The sequence below is a fragment of the Cryptomeria japonica genome, chromosome 1, assembly GCF_030272615.1.
Source record: "Cryptomeria japonica chromosome 1, Sugi_1.0, whole genome shotgun sequence".
NCBI classification, from domain to species: Eukaryota; Viridiplantae; Streptophyta; class Pinopsida; order Cupressales; family Cupressaceae; genus Cryptomeria; species Cryptomeria japonica.
The window spans coordinates 581,012,590-581,026,548 of NC_081405.1; positions in this window are offsets into that span (position 1 = coordinate 581,012,590).

Consider the following 13,959-nt stretch of genomic DNA (forward strand, 5'->3'; position numbering starts at 1 on the left):
ATTTCCAACCTAGAAACTAACTCCCAAAAACTAAACTCCAAAAGCTATTACAAGTTTCCTCAAATGAGTCCTAAATAGCCTTCCACCATTTTGGAGCTGAAATTAAAATTTATAAAGTACCAATTGGTGGAAAAAGGAAAAAACATGAAATTGGAAATATGAAAATACAACCAGATTCAAAAATTAAAACTTTCCGAAAAATTGTCCAACTCTTGGCAGCCATAACTTTTCATCTGGGAATCGGATTTACGAACTGTTTGAAGCATCGGAAATATCTCTGAGTGTAAAGTATGCTTAGAGTTTTCTCCGCTGATTCCCACAATTTTTCGTGCCCGTTCAACACAGTTTAATGCCTCAAATTTGACTTGGAAGAATTTTTTTCAATTTTTTAGGAAACTGAAACTTGAATAGCTTTCAAATATTTAATGATTTTAATTTGATTCTTTCGCAAAGTGCTTAATTTTTCATCCTTAAGATTCTTGCAAATTTTGGGTTCCATCCACCTTCAAATAAAAACTTGCTATTTTTGGCAGTCGGCTAGAAAAAGCAGCTTGTCAATTTTGAGAGTTGGAATCTCTTATTCGTCTAAGAGGGTATCTAGAAATATAAAAAAATTAAAAGAAAACTAAAAAAAAGAAATATTTTTGTGTGATACAGGATTGGCCATACACCATTGGATGTTCCTACATCAGACACCTTGGGATGTCACGAACCGTTTTATTTAATAATGTGCAATTTAAAGATGTAATGTGATTTTGAAATTTAAAATAGATTACATCATTCATAATCTAGTATGAGGAAATATAGTATGCTTTTTACTCCTGCAATTGAGATGAAATTCGACATTTAATATTCTTTTGGGTTTGTCAATACTGATAAATTTTTGAGTGCAAGTAATGTAGGATGAGGTGAAGGAGGTCAAAGGCGAGAACATGAATTAGGTAGAATTGCTTTTAACTAAATGACTTCGATGGAAAAGGGAATCTTTCACACACCACATTAGGATTTATATTTGCATCTTGAAAGATGGATGATTTAAATGATCTTATTGAGTGTTTGTTCAAATTGAAATGATAAATTTGGAATGAGTAGTAGATTGATCTAAATAACTATACATGTGCATTGATTGCATGATGTGAGTGGCGATTGAATTGAATTTAAGTTGCATGAGTAATGGTGAAATATTAAGCTTTATGGTTAAAAGAGATAAAATATGTAGATGATTCGAAAACGAATATCGACCCTAGGTTTTTATGTCCTTCTTGTTCAGATATGTATAATATATGGAAAAGCATACTAATAAGTACTTTTGTAAATTGGTCAATAGTATAAAATGTATATGTATATAAGAATTCAATCATATACATATATCAATATGCAAATATAGTGAAATTTGATTTCGTCAAGACTTTTGTTTATACATATACGTAATCATTTGAGATCAAACATATATACGCATTATATACATGTGTATATGAATTCTAATGATAATTCGATCACAGACTTATAGATAAGAGTGTGATTATCAAATATTTAAATAGGTTTGAGGAATTAAACTATTTTATAAAAATCCATAATATATATATATATACATTTCTATATTGAATATTTAATTATGCTTAAGTGATTATTTTATTATTTTATGATCATGACCATTCGAAATAATGTATTTATGAAATTAATTTAGGTAATGAAAATCCGATATATATATTTAATCAAAGAAAAGGTTTATCAAAGAATTTATTAAAAACAAAGCTTAATGTTTAATATTAATGAAAAGTCGTTTATAAATTATAAAACATACCATATTACAAATATAATATTATATATTATTTTATTAAACATGTTAATAAAGGTGGCGGGTTGAAAAGGTGGTCGACCGTTTGAAGCCAAAGGAAGAGCCGCTTTGGTCGGTGTGTTAACAGACTTCCTCCACCCATGGTAGCCACTGTCAAAACATTTAACGCAGGTCAAATGCGGTGGGAGGCAGTTAAAGGTAAGTTGTTTAAGGTAGGTGTAGCTTAAGGGAGATACCACCGACTACCACTACCACTATCAAAACATAAATAATGTGTAAAACACATAAGCCACGATATCTGCCTTGATCAACACATATAAAAAGAACTTAAATTGATTTAGACTTGGCATGCAAACCCGATTCACGGTGGATAAGAAGTTGATAGATTCCATGTTTGACTAATGCAGCAATCAAGCTCCAACTGAAATAGTTGGAGGTTTTTAAAAATAAAGGACTCAAACTTGCCACAAAACAAGGATGGTATTTAAATCATAGAACTGCGTGGAGATTATAGTTACAACCACATGACAATAGAAATAGTGGAACAGTAAATAAGACCCAGAGGATAGCAACAAACATAGCCAAAGATTAGAATAAATAGACGTATACACACACACATTATTTGATTCTTTCTCACAGGAGATTAGAAGAGCGATAATTTCTTGAAGGGAGGGTTAGAATAGTTTGATAGAGAGGAAGAATAGTTTGATATAGAGGAAGAATAGTTGGATATAGAGGAAGAATAGTTGATGTAGAGAGATAGTTGGATAATATCGTAGAGATTGAGCGATAGAGAGATAGTTGGATAGAGATAAGAATAGTTGAAGAGAAGAGAGACTTGCGATCAAGGCGTGGAATCATTTGATGAAGAACGACAAGGTCAAAAGCTTACAATCCACTCTAAGTTTCCAAGAGGTTAGAATCCTTTGTTTATGTTTTATTTCATTTGTTATATTTGGTATAAAATGTGTAGAAATGGAAGTTTAGATAATAGATATGTACGTCCAAATGGGTATCAATTATTAATATTGTATTTAAAATGCTTTGTAAACCATTGTGGAATAGAAGAAAAGAATTTAGAGAAAAGATGCTATTAATATCATATTTTGCACAAAAATAATTAGTTTTAATTCCATTTTTAGAATGTGTTTGCGTACTTTTGGTTACATATGAGATTAATTTCATACATGTTTAACACCTTCTTTTGTATGTACTTTATTTTAGACGAAAGATTGATTTTAAGATTATTGCTTATAAAAGTTTATCATTTTTCCAAAATATGAAAGATTGTCTTCGATAGATATATTAGACAAGTAATGATTAGTAAACAAAAATGATATCTCTATTTTTGTTTTAAAAGAAAGATTGTATTCTCAATAGAAATTGTGTTTGAGGGAATCAAGCTAGGGTTAAGCTTGAGTTAGAAAAATTTACCTTTCGGGACGGGTGCTGAATGTGGATGTTTTAGGGAGAATAGTTGCTTTTTCCAACTATTATTTTGCCGTGCAGGGCATATACTCGGCCGAGTTATTGTTTGAATTATCCATAGAAAAAGATGGAAATTCCTTATTTATACTCTCTACCACATCCTAGTATGATAGCAAATGCTTGTTTCTTAGAATGAAGTAGGAAAAATGAAAATGCATATATTATCTAGGCATGCACCAGATTCCCTCTTGCTTTCAAATTCTTTGGTTAAACCAATTCGTGCAGGGTCGGGTATTCTTGATTGACCAAGAATTCCAAGGAAGCGTAAGCTTCAAGGTTGGGTTGAAAAAGTGCCTGATTCTTGTTCTCGTCTACGTTCAAAAGACAGAAGGAAGCGACTTAGACTAAAGATCGGTGGATGCATCTTCTTGTATATTCTTAAGGCAATTTGGAAGCCTAAGTAGGAAATAAGAACTTCTTGGTATTGGATATTATATTATTCATGTGCATTATTATGATATATTCGATGTTTGCTTATATCTTGTATAAAATATGCTTAGAGATTGAAATTATAAGTTTATTTATGAGTAAAGAGTAGTTTAGGGTTAGATCCTAGATTGACGTCTTTACATGGGTAGATTGAGAAGTGACCCCATAATGTCTCAGCTGATTGAGGAAAACCCAGACAATCAACCTCTTGCTTGGAAAACCGTGAAGAATATTAAATAGGTCTTTCCCTCCATTTCAATAGGTACTCCTCATACTACCTATTTCTAGTACTCCTCCTCACATAACTATCCAGAATTGCTTTGATCTCCTCCTTCTTTGAAGTAGGTGCAAGAATTTTGTACTGTACTATTGTTGGCTCCTCCTTTGTGCTACCTTCATGATATTCTGTTATATCTGAAATGTTGAACATAGAGTAAATAATAAGTTCTTCTAGCAACTCTACCTCATATGTGTTTCTAGATTCATGCTTCTTCAAAATTTTGTAGGGACCAAACTTCTTCATCTTCAGCTTATTATATGTCCCCATTGGAAACCTTCCTTTCCTCAAATGGACCATCACTTCGTCATATAGATGAAACTCCTTATGCCTCCTTTTTTGATCTGCCTTAACCTTATACTGCAGATTCATCACATTGATGTGCTTCCTCACCTCTTCATGTATATTATTGGTGTGTTTTCCAAATTCTTCGGCTCCGACACTTGTATCCATCCCATAGTCCATCTTCCTCAATTCTAGAGCGGTCCTTGGATTTCCTCCATACAAAATTTGGAATGGTGATCTACTAGTGCTCCTATTGACAGAATGGGTGTAAGAAAATTCTTCCTGTCATAAGATCAGATCCAATCCCTTGGGTTTGTCTCCTACCAAGAATCTCAGCAGGTTACCCAGACTCCTATTCACCACTTAAGTATACCCATCTGTTTGTAGAAGGTGTGCAAAACTAAACTTCAATTATGTCTTCAATTTTTTTCACAAGGTACTCCAAAAGTATCCAACAAATTTGGTATCACGATTTGAAACAAATACTTTTTGGTAAACCATGTAGTCTTACCACCTCCCTAAAGAACAAATCAACAATGTGGACAACATCATGGGTCTTCCGACATGGGATAAAATGTGTCATCTTTGAAAACCTATCAACTACCAAAAATATTGAATCATTCCCTCTCTGAGTCCTTGGTAAATGAAGAACAAAATCCATACATATATCTTCCCATGGCCTCTCAGTTACAGGTAATGACTGATATAGCCCTGTATTCTGGCTTAATCCTTTTGCCCTCTGGCACACTCTACAACTATGCAAAAATTTCTTCACATCCTATGATAATTGAGGCTAATAATAATGCTCACTAATAATGGCAATGGTCTTATCCTGACCAATGTATTCTACCATTCCTCCATTGTGCTTCTGTTTGAGAAAATTCTTCCTCATAGAGCTCCTAGGAATGCACAACTAGCCTCCCTTGAAAACCATACCATCCTGGATTATGAAATCCAATGACCTTGTCCTATCCAAAGTAACAAGCTCCTTGTAATATTTTCAAGCCTCTACAAAATATGGATTCTTGGGATAGAAATGTCTTGAGTTCATTGAACCCCACCACCTAAAACTATATCTTTGTCAGCAAAATATTCCTCCTACTCAATGCATTTGCAACTCTATTAGACCTCCCACTTCTGTGCTTCAAAACAAAAGTGTAACTCCACAAAAACTCCACCCATTTCAAATGTCTATGATTCAATATTCCCTAACTAGTCAAGTACTGCAATGCTTGATGATTAGTATACAAAACAAATTCCTTTGGCAATAGATAGTGTCTCCATTTATTTATTGCTTAAACTATTGCATAAAATTCTTGATCATAAACATAATATTTCTTCTTTGCATCATTTAGTTTTTCTCTAAAATAAGAAATGGGCCTACCTTCCTATCTCAAAACAACTCCAATGGCATTACCGCTAGCATCACAGTCCACCTGAAACACCTTATTGAAATATGGAAGGGATAAAACAGGTTGCTACGTCAACTTCTTCTTCAACATAATAAAACTATTTGCCACCCCATACTCCACATGAATTCTTTCTTATCCCCTCTCATTGTTTTAGTCAGGGGTGCACAAATGCTACTAAAGTTTCTAATGAGCTTCCTATAAAACTAGTTGAACCATGGAAAGATCTCAACCCAGTAATAGTCCTTGGGGTAGTCAATTCCATAATAGCCTTCACCTTCTCTGGGTGCATCTTAAGACCTTCTCTCGAGACAACAAACCTCAAGTACTCTAACTCCTTCACAAAAGTACACTTCTTCAAATTAATCAGCAATTTATCCCCTCTCAGCTTCTCAAAAACTCTATGAATATCCATCAAATTCTCCTCCAATGTCTTACTAAAAATCAAAATATCATCGAGGTACACAATAAAAAACTTACTGAAAAATTCCTTCAATACCTCATTCATGAGTTGCATGAATTTTCTCAGTGCATTGGTTAGCCCAAAAGGCATGACTAACTACTTATACAAGCTTTATTTAGTTTTGAAGGTGGTCTTCCACTCGTCCCCCTCTCTAATGTTGATTTGTGATATCCACTCTTAAGATAAATCTTTGTGAAGTACTCCGCTCCACTCAAGCAGTCCATAACATCATCTGTCCTTGGCAGGGGAAATCTGTACTTGATTGTTATCTTGTTTATGGCCCTGGAGTCTGTACACATCCTCAATTCTCCATTTTTGTTTGTTGTGCAGGTACTACACATGGACTCAAGCTATTTTAGATAAATCCTTTTCTTAACAACTCTTGAACCTATCAGTTCAACTCTTTATTTTATGGAGTCATTCAATGGGCTACCTTACTTAGAAAACTAGCTCCAAGGATCAAGTCAATCTGATGACTGATCTTCCTCATAGGTGGTAAACCTTCAGGTACATTATCAAACATGATATCTTGAAACTCATTCAAAACACTAGAAAATTGTATAGGAACCTCTTCATTATCTTCTTCATCCACTCTCGAAATTAAAGAAAAACACACAGGTTCGTGTTTCATACCTTCCAAAAATTTTCTCATCGAGAAAACATATTTTGGCATTACTACATATCTTTTCTTCCACCTCCTTTAGAGGCTTGAGATTATGGTGAACTCCTTCCTTTGTTAGGGTATAGATATTCAAATGACCATCATGTAAAACATGCCTATCAAACTTTCATGGCCTCCCTAAAAACATGTGTCATGCATCCATTGGTATGATGTCACTGAGTACCTCATCACAATAACTAACAATCTTGAATTTTACCAAGCAGTGCTCTGTTAGTATGAATCAGTGACTAAGAGGGGGGTGTATCGGTCAAAATAATTTATACACAATTCAAACATTCAAACAAACCAGTCTACAACTATCCTTCCAAATTAAATTAAACATTGCATAAATCATGAAAGAAGATAACATAAAAGAAAAGAGATTTGCATGCACAAATAAGTATCACATAACACTAGCAATTATACATGGAAATTCTCGGTTAGAGGGAGAAAACCACGGTGGGGATAACCCACAATCTCTTTTATTGTAGTGAAAAAGAGTGCCCTGTTAAGAGATTACAACCAATTCTTTCAGAGAACATCACCCTGTTAGAAGTGACTGGTGTCCGGTTAAGAATACCTTAGAACTTTTTAAGGGTCACCTTCCTAGAGGATTTTATAACTTCATATCTGAAGTGACTCGGTTAAGAGATTTTACATAGAGAATTAGTTAAGGTTCACCCTGTTAAGGGATTTACAATACTACAATTGTTAGAAGGCAACAAAGATGATTGATCTGTCTAATGACACTACCTTTGTCTCAAAGATCCACTTTGCATGCTTTGTTCTTCTGATCGGTGTCGGCTTCACTGATTCATAACTCTATCTACTGCACTCTAATCTGCTCCCCCTATTTACATTAACACAAATATTTTTCACATTCACAACAACAAAATCAAAATGAATGATGTGTATATATTACCATTAATTCTAGTGCCGACTTTCCCTCCAAAAATCTTTTATCACGCCTCAAATTTCTCTCCAAAAATCATTCTGGGAAAATGGTCAAGACAACCATTCATGCTAATAAGCTCACCAATTGAAAAGGGAAGATTATCGGTTCAACTGGATGTTATCTGGATGTTTCTACGTTTGTTAGTTGAACTCTTGTATTCCCAATTGTCGCTTATGTACCAGTCTAGTTCTGCCTAACCAGTTACCTCCTGTATACTAGTCTACCAACTTCTTAACTGGTTACCTCCAATATATTGATCTACTCATTTCTTAGTCAAATAACGCTTGTATACCGGTCTAGTCACTACTTATCTGGTTAACCCCTGTATAGTGGTCTACTCACTGCCGATAGGAATAAGGACTCTTGTTCTTCACCAGTTACCCTTTACTCCTTTACCGATGGATTATGGAGACTTAGAAGATGATGTTGCCAACAATGACAACCATTTCAATGGTCATTAAAAATGCATCATAATGCCAACAAACTCCCCCTTTGGCATTGTTGGAAAATACTACAAAGCAGTCATGTATGTGTTGGTTCTTACCCTTGTTTCATATAACTCATGTATATATATAGACTCCCCCTATTGACATCAATGAAAAATAATATACAAAAGGATTCATGAAAATAAAGCAAAAATGTCTTTGAAATTTTCTTTAGCAGTTGGCAAAGAGGATTTCCATGAAGGCTTTGCCCTTTTCATGGTGCTGAAGTGTCCATGCAAAATTGGAACAAAATCCTCCATTTCATCTACAGAGTTACAGTCAGGTGCACTTATGAGACTTTCTGCTTCTTTCACATTCCTTTGCATGAAATCAATCATTAGTGCAAGGTAGCATTGTAGCTCTAGTAGATTAAGAGCTTGTTTATCCTCTTCCTCTTTTAACTTTTTGATTTCATTAGTTAACTCTTTGACCTTTCTACTAAAAGTCATTGGAAAGCTTGTAAGAGGATCAGAAGAACCTATTAGATCTTGGATTTCCCTTTGAGTGTGAGCTAGTTTATCTTCAAGATCTTTGATTAAATTAGTGAAGCTTGATAACTTGACAAATAATTGAACAACTTCCTGTAGTATAGAGAATTTTGGTCTTGTTTTTCTTTTCTCTAAGTTTTGCCTTTTCAGCTTCAAGTTTCAATTTTTTAGAAAGTTTCATTAATCTCAGAGCTGGCTGCGGTTGTAAGTTTAGCTTTCTTCTTTTCACTCACCTTTTCCAAGTCTAACATCCTCTTTACCAGAGGAGTGTCCACCACTATTTTCTTACCATCTTCAGGTTGATCGGATGAAGAATCCTCTTTCTTCTTGCGTTGTTCCGATTCCTTGGTCTCCTCTAGTTCCTTCATCTATTCTTCCTTGTTTTCTTATTCCTTCTGTTTTTCTTCCTTCTCCTTTGTTTCCTTCTTCTCTAATTCTTCAATAGGTGGTATTGATGTATTTATCACCTTTGGATTTCCTTCCTCTGCACCTTTTTATGACAAAAGGGGTTCATTGTCAATAGGATTTATTGTTACCAAAGTTTTGTTAGGTGTATCTTCATAAGGTATATCTTCAACTATAACTTCATCTTCACCAGGATGGTTAGTTTGAGTGGTTCCCTTTACCGGTGAAACACTAATATAAATAGTTTAAACAGTTGATTTGTGTTCAACCGGTTGGTCTACATCCTTTGTCAAAATGGGAATATCTAACATAACATTACTGATAATATCATCAACTGAGAAAACATCAAAACCTTCAATAGAGTCTTTGTCTTTACCTTTAAGTTGCACCTTGGTCCTATTTTATTCCCTTTGTTATTTCCTCTTCAACTTCCTTTTACTGGCTCAAGATTGTTTTCCATAAGGCAACACCATCATCATGCACAGCTTGGACATCTCCTATGGCCACTCTCCCTATCATGTTCCTTATTTTAAAGTGTTCAATACATGCTTCTACTAGTATAGATGCTTGATTATAATCAAGCTCATGTTTCACTTCCATGAGTTCTATTATCCTGTACTCTTTCTCAATAGCTAAAGTTGTTTTCCATCTCCCTTCAATTTGATTTTGCAAGTCTGATGGAACTATTCCATATAGTTCACTAGGAGTTCTACAAAACTTATGCATGTTCCACATAAGTGCATCTTCAATTTTTCTTTTGTCCTCCTCGTTGCAAAGGGGATATTTTCTCCCACCACCAGATAGACCTCCAAACTCTTTGATCCCATCGACCAATTCATCAACAATTGGAAGTAAATTTATACCACTTCTTCTGACTTCTATTATTTCCACATCAAATTGGGTGTCAGTGTTAGAACCCTCCTTTTCATCCTTCCTGGGCTTCTTATTAGCCTTTGTGTCAATTGTCACTTCACACTTTTTCTTTCTTGCATATGTTACTCCTACCGGTCTATCTTTACCTTGGGAAGATGTATGAGTATCTGAATCATTTTCTTTTGTGTATGTTGTCGGCTTGCTAAATACAGTACCCTTGGGTTTTGCCTTCGACATTTTTTTCTTTTCTCCTATTTGTTCTTTAACTTTGCTTGATTTGGCCCCTCTTTGTTCACTAGTACTGGTGGAATTAGTGGCACAGGATGCTTCACCTCCATATTTTTTGTCTAAGGTATCAATCATTTTCTTTACTCTTCTTTGTATGATTGGCTCCTTAAGTTCCTATTTTATTTTGGAGCTTGCCTCCTCATAAGTTCCAAATTTCTTTGCTTTTTTGTCTACTAGTTTAGACAGTAACATTTTTGCATACACTTTAGTAATATCTGCCCCAACCTCATAACCCATAGCAGGTACCCAAAAGCTTCTAGGTTGAGCCACTTGAATGATGCAACAATCGGTGTCAATAAGAAAATAAATGTTTTCCATGTACATTTGAACTGTAGCGGTTGGGATTCTCTCTCTTTTGTGCATTCTGATTTGGAATTCTTTAAAATATCCCCACATTGTTTCCCCAAACTTATCACATAAAACCCTAATCATTTCACCTATCTGAACCATGATAGATTTATCCTCAGACCACACAGCATTGCCCTTACTGGGAAAGAAATTTTGCACATAGAAGAATATACATGCCTGTAATGAGCCATACTTGAATGACTATTTCTTGTCCTTCTTAATTCACTCCATGTTTACCAAAGGCTGACTTCTGATTATCTCACTAATATCATATGTTGCATCCTCCTTGATGATTCGATAGGCTGCACATATAGCACCGCTCGACACATTGTTTATGCGGCTTGATTGATAGACCCTATAACCGAGCACTATATAAGAAAACCTCACTCCTGTATCCTCAATATGAGTGATTTCCATTTCTCTCCTATCACATCAGGATTCAGTCAACCGGGTGACTTCAGTGGATGATATTTTTCTTAGGGTTAGTGCTTCACTGGTTGCGCTAAACCCTGTTACTCTCTTATCACATCCTTAATGATCTTGATCGATGCTTCAGCTTCCAGCCATAGAAATTGATCATGCACTCTTCTTAATACATAGCTAACCCAATCGACATGAAATTGATCGATAAAATCAACAACATTCAACAAATGCTTGGTCTTTAGATGCAAATATTCTTCATTCAACAGATCATGATTGCAAAACCTTTTGAATTTATTTCAAATAAATTTGTCTCCAACTTCTTCAAGCTTGAAATGGATGAAGGAGCAAATATCTTCAACCAGTAACACACCAGAGGGCATAGATGATAGGGCACTGATCATGTCAATCTCTCTAGCCTTCATAGGATGCAGTTTAAACTCGGGTTGTAGTTCCTTAATTGCTTCAACCAACACAAGATTCGATACAGAAGCTGCCATGATGAACTTCAAAAAAATTATTGAAAACAGGGTTTGATTACCTAGAATACCTTCTCATCTAGGGTTGCCAATCCCCACTATCATGCTACTTGATTACTTAGCACAAATAGCACTAGTAAGATTTTGATTGCCTTAGGTCGCATGAGAGCTCAAGAATGTTCACAAGAAAGAAAGGTGAATGAAATGTATTGACATTTCTTTATTTATCCATTAAGTTTTATCGATGCTTCAATAAGACAACTAGTTTGTATAATTTTCACCATTTACAACTTCAGCTACACCAATTTACTTTTTACTAGTTGCTTGTTACCAATACCGATACATAAACAACATTTACACTAACCCTCAAAACTTTAGCCAAAAAAAAACTTTAAACAAACTTGTATGCATCTAAACTATGCAAATAGACATAACCTCATATCGGTCGAGGGTATTCAATAACGATCTTACCATATCTGCTCCCCCTGAGTATCGGTATGCCTAGTTTGAAGAGGAACTATCATCATCGATGGATGATGACTTGGTTTCAAAATAATTCTCTCCTTCTTTGCTTTCTTCCTTCTTAATCCATGTCTTTTTCATTTCATTCCTCACCTCTTCAATTGTCTTCTTTCCTTTAAAGTCATTTTGCCCTTTCTTTTTGCCAAATTGGTTCATGTCTTCAAATCGGTTACTGGATCGATTCCTACATTCTCTGGCTAAGTGACCGATCTTATGGAAATTGAAACATGCCATACTAGTTGTTCTCCATGGTCCTTCATTATTTCTTTGACCCATTCTTATTCTGCAATTTGTTCCACTGACCAAAATTACCACAAGTGGAACATGTGGCATTGAACTGATTACTCCTTTTATTAGGGCTAACCGATTTGAATGGTGATCTTGATATAATTGATTTGAACATGCATTCTTCAACTTTGTGTCCATATTTATTGCATGTAAAGCAATATCCATTAAAGCTTATTCTATTAGACATGTTGCTAGATCGAGATCTACACTCATAAGCAGTGTGATCATACTTGTGACAATTATAGCAATAACCATCAAAGGTGAAAGACTTATTTTGACTAACCGGTTGATTTCTACAAACATCAGACTTATGACCCGGTTTACCATAATGATTGCAATAAGATTTAGAAAACTTTATACCTTTCTTTCCTAAATTGTTCCTTTTATCATCCTTAATCCTTTTGGATTTAGATGATTCTCCAGTTTCCATAGGACCTGTACCAGAGTAACCAAGACCGGTTGTCTCCTTTTTTCTCTCATTTGTAGCTTTCAACTCATTTTTGAGTTGTTCAATCTCTTTCACCATCTTCTCCTTTTCCTCTACTTTTTAATGTAGATCCTTATGTATGTATTCATTCTCTTGAGTGAAAATTCAGATTTCTTCATATTTTTCAATGATTATCGCATCATTATCTCTTAGGGCTTATTCAGCAGGCCTTTTGGCTTTTTCAGCTTTTGATAAAACTTCTTCTGCATCTCTTTTTCTTTCATTTACTATTATGTTGGCTTCTAGTATTTCAGTCATTCTCAAGGACTAACTTTCATTCTCTCTTTTTAGATATGTGATTTCTTCATTCAGCTTCTTGTTCTTTTCCATGAGTTCTAAGACTGCTTCTTCTAGTTCTTCAGATCCACTTTGTTCAAAGAGTTGGTCTATGATATCTTGACTCTCATTTAATTGTAGAGCTAGTTCTATTAATTTAGCAAGTGATTTTTTCAGTCACTTTCAACTTAGCAATAATTTCATTAGCTTCATCAATTTGCTTCTGATACCGGTATTCCTCCATGATCTTTTTCCTGAAGTTGTCAAGCTTTTCTTCATAGGACCTAGGCTCTAATACCAATTATTAGTATTAACCAATGATTGAGAGGGGGGGTGTTGAATTAGTCAAAATAATTTACACACAATTCAAAAATTCAAACTGACCAATATTCAACTATCCTTCCAAATTATCTTAAACATTGCATAAATCATGAAAGAAGAGAACATCAAAGAAAAGAGATTTGCATGCACAAATAAGAATCACATAACACTAGCAATTATATGTGGAAACCCTTGGGTAGAGGGAGAAAACCATGGTGGGGATAACCCACAATCTCTTTTATTCTAGTGAAAAAGATTGCCCTGTTAAGAGCTTACAACCAATTCTTTCTAAGAACATCACCCTATTAGAAGTGACTGGTATCCGGTTAAGAATACCTTAGAACCTATTAAGGTTCACCTTGCTACAGTATTTTACAACTTCATATCTGAAGTGAATTGGTTAAGAGATTTTACATAAAGGATCAGTTAAGGTTCACCCTGTTAAGGGATTTACAATGTTGCAATTGTTAGAAGGCAACATAGATGATTGATCTGTTTGATGACACTACCTATA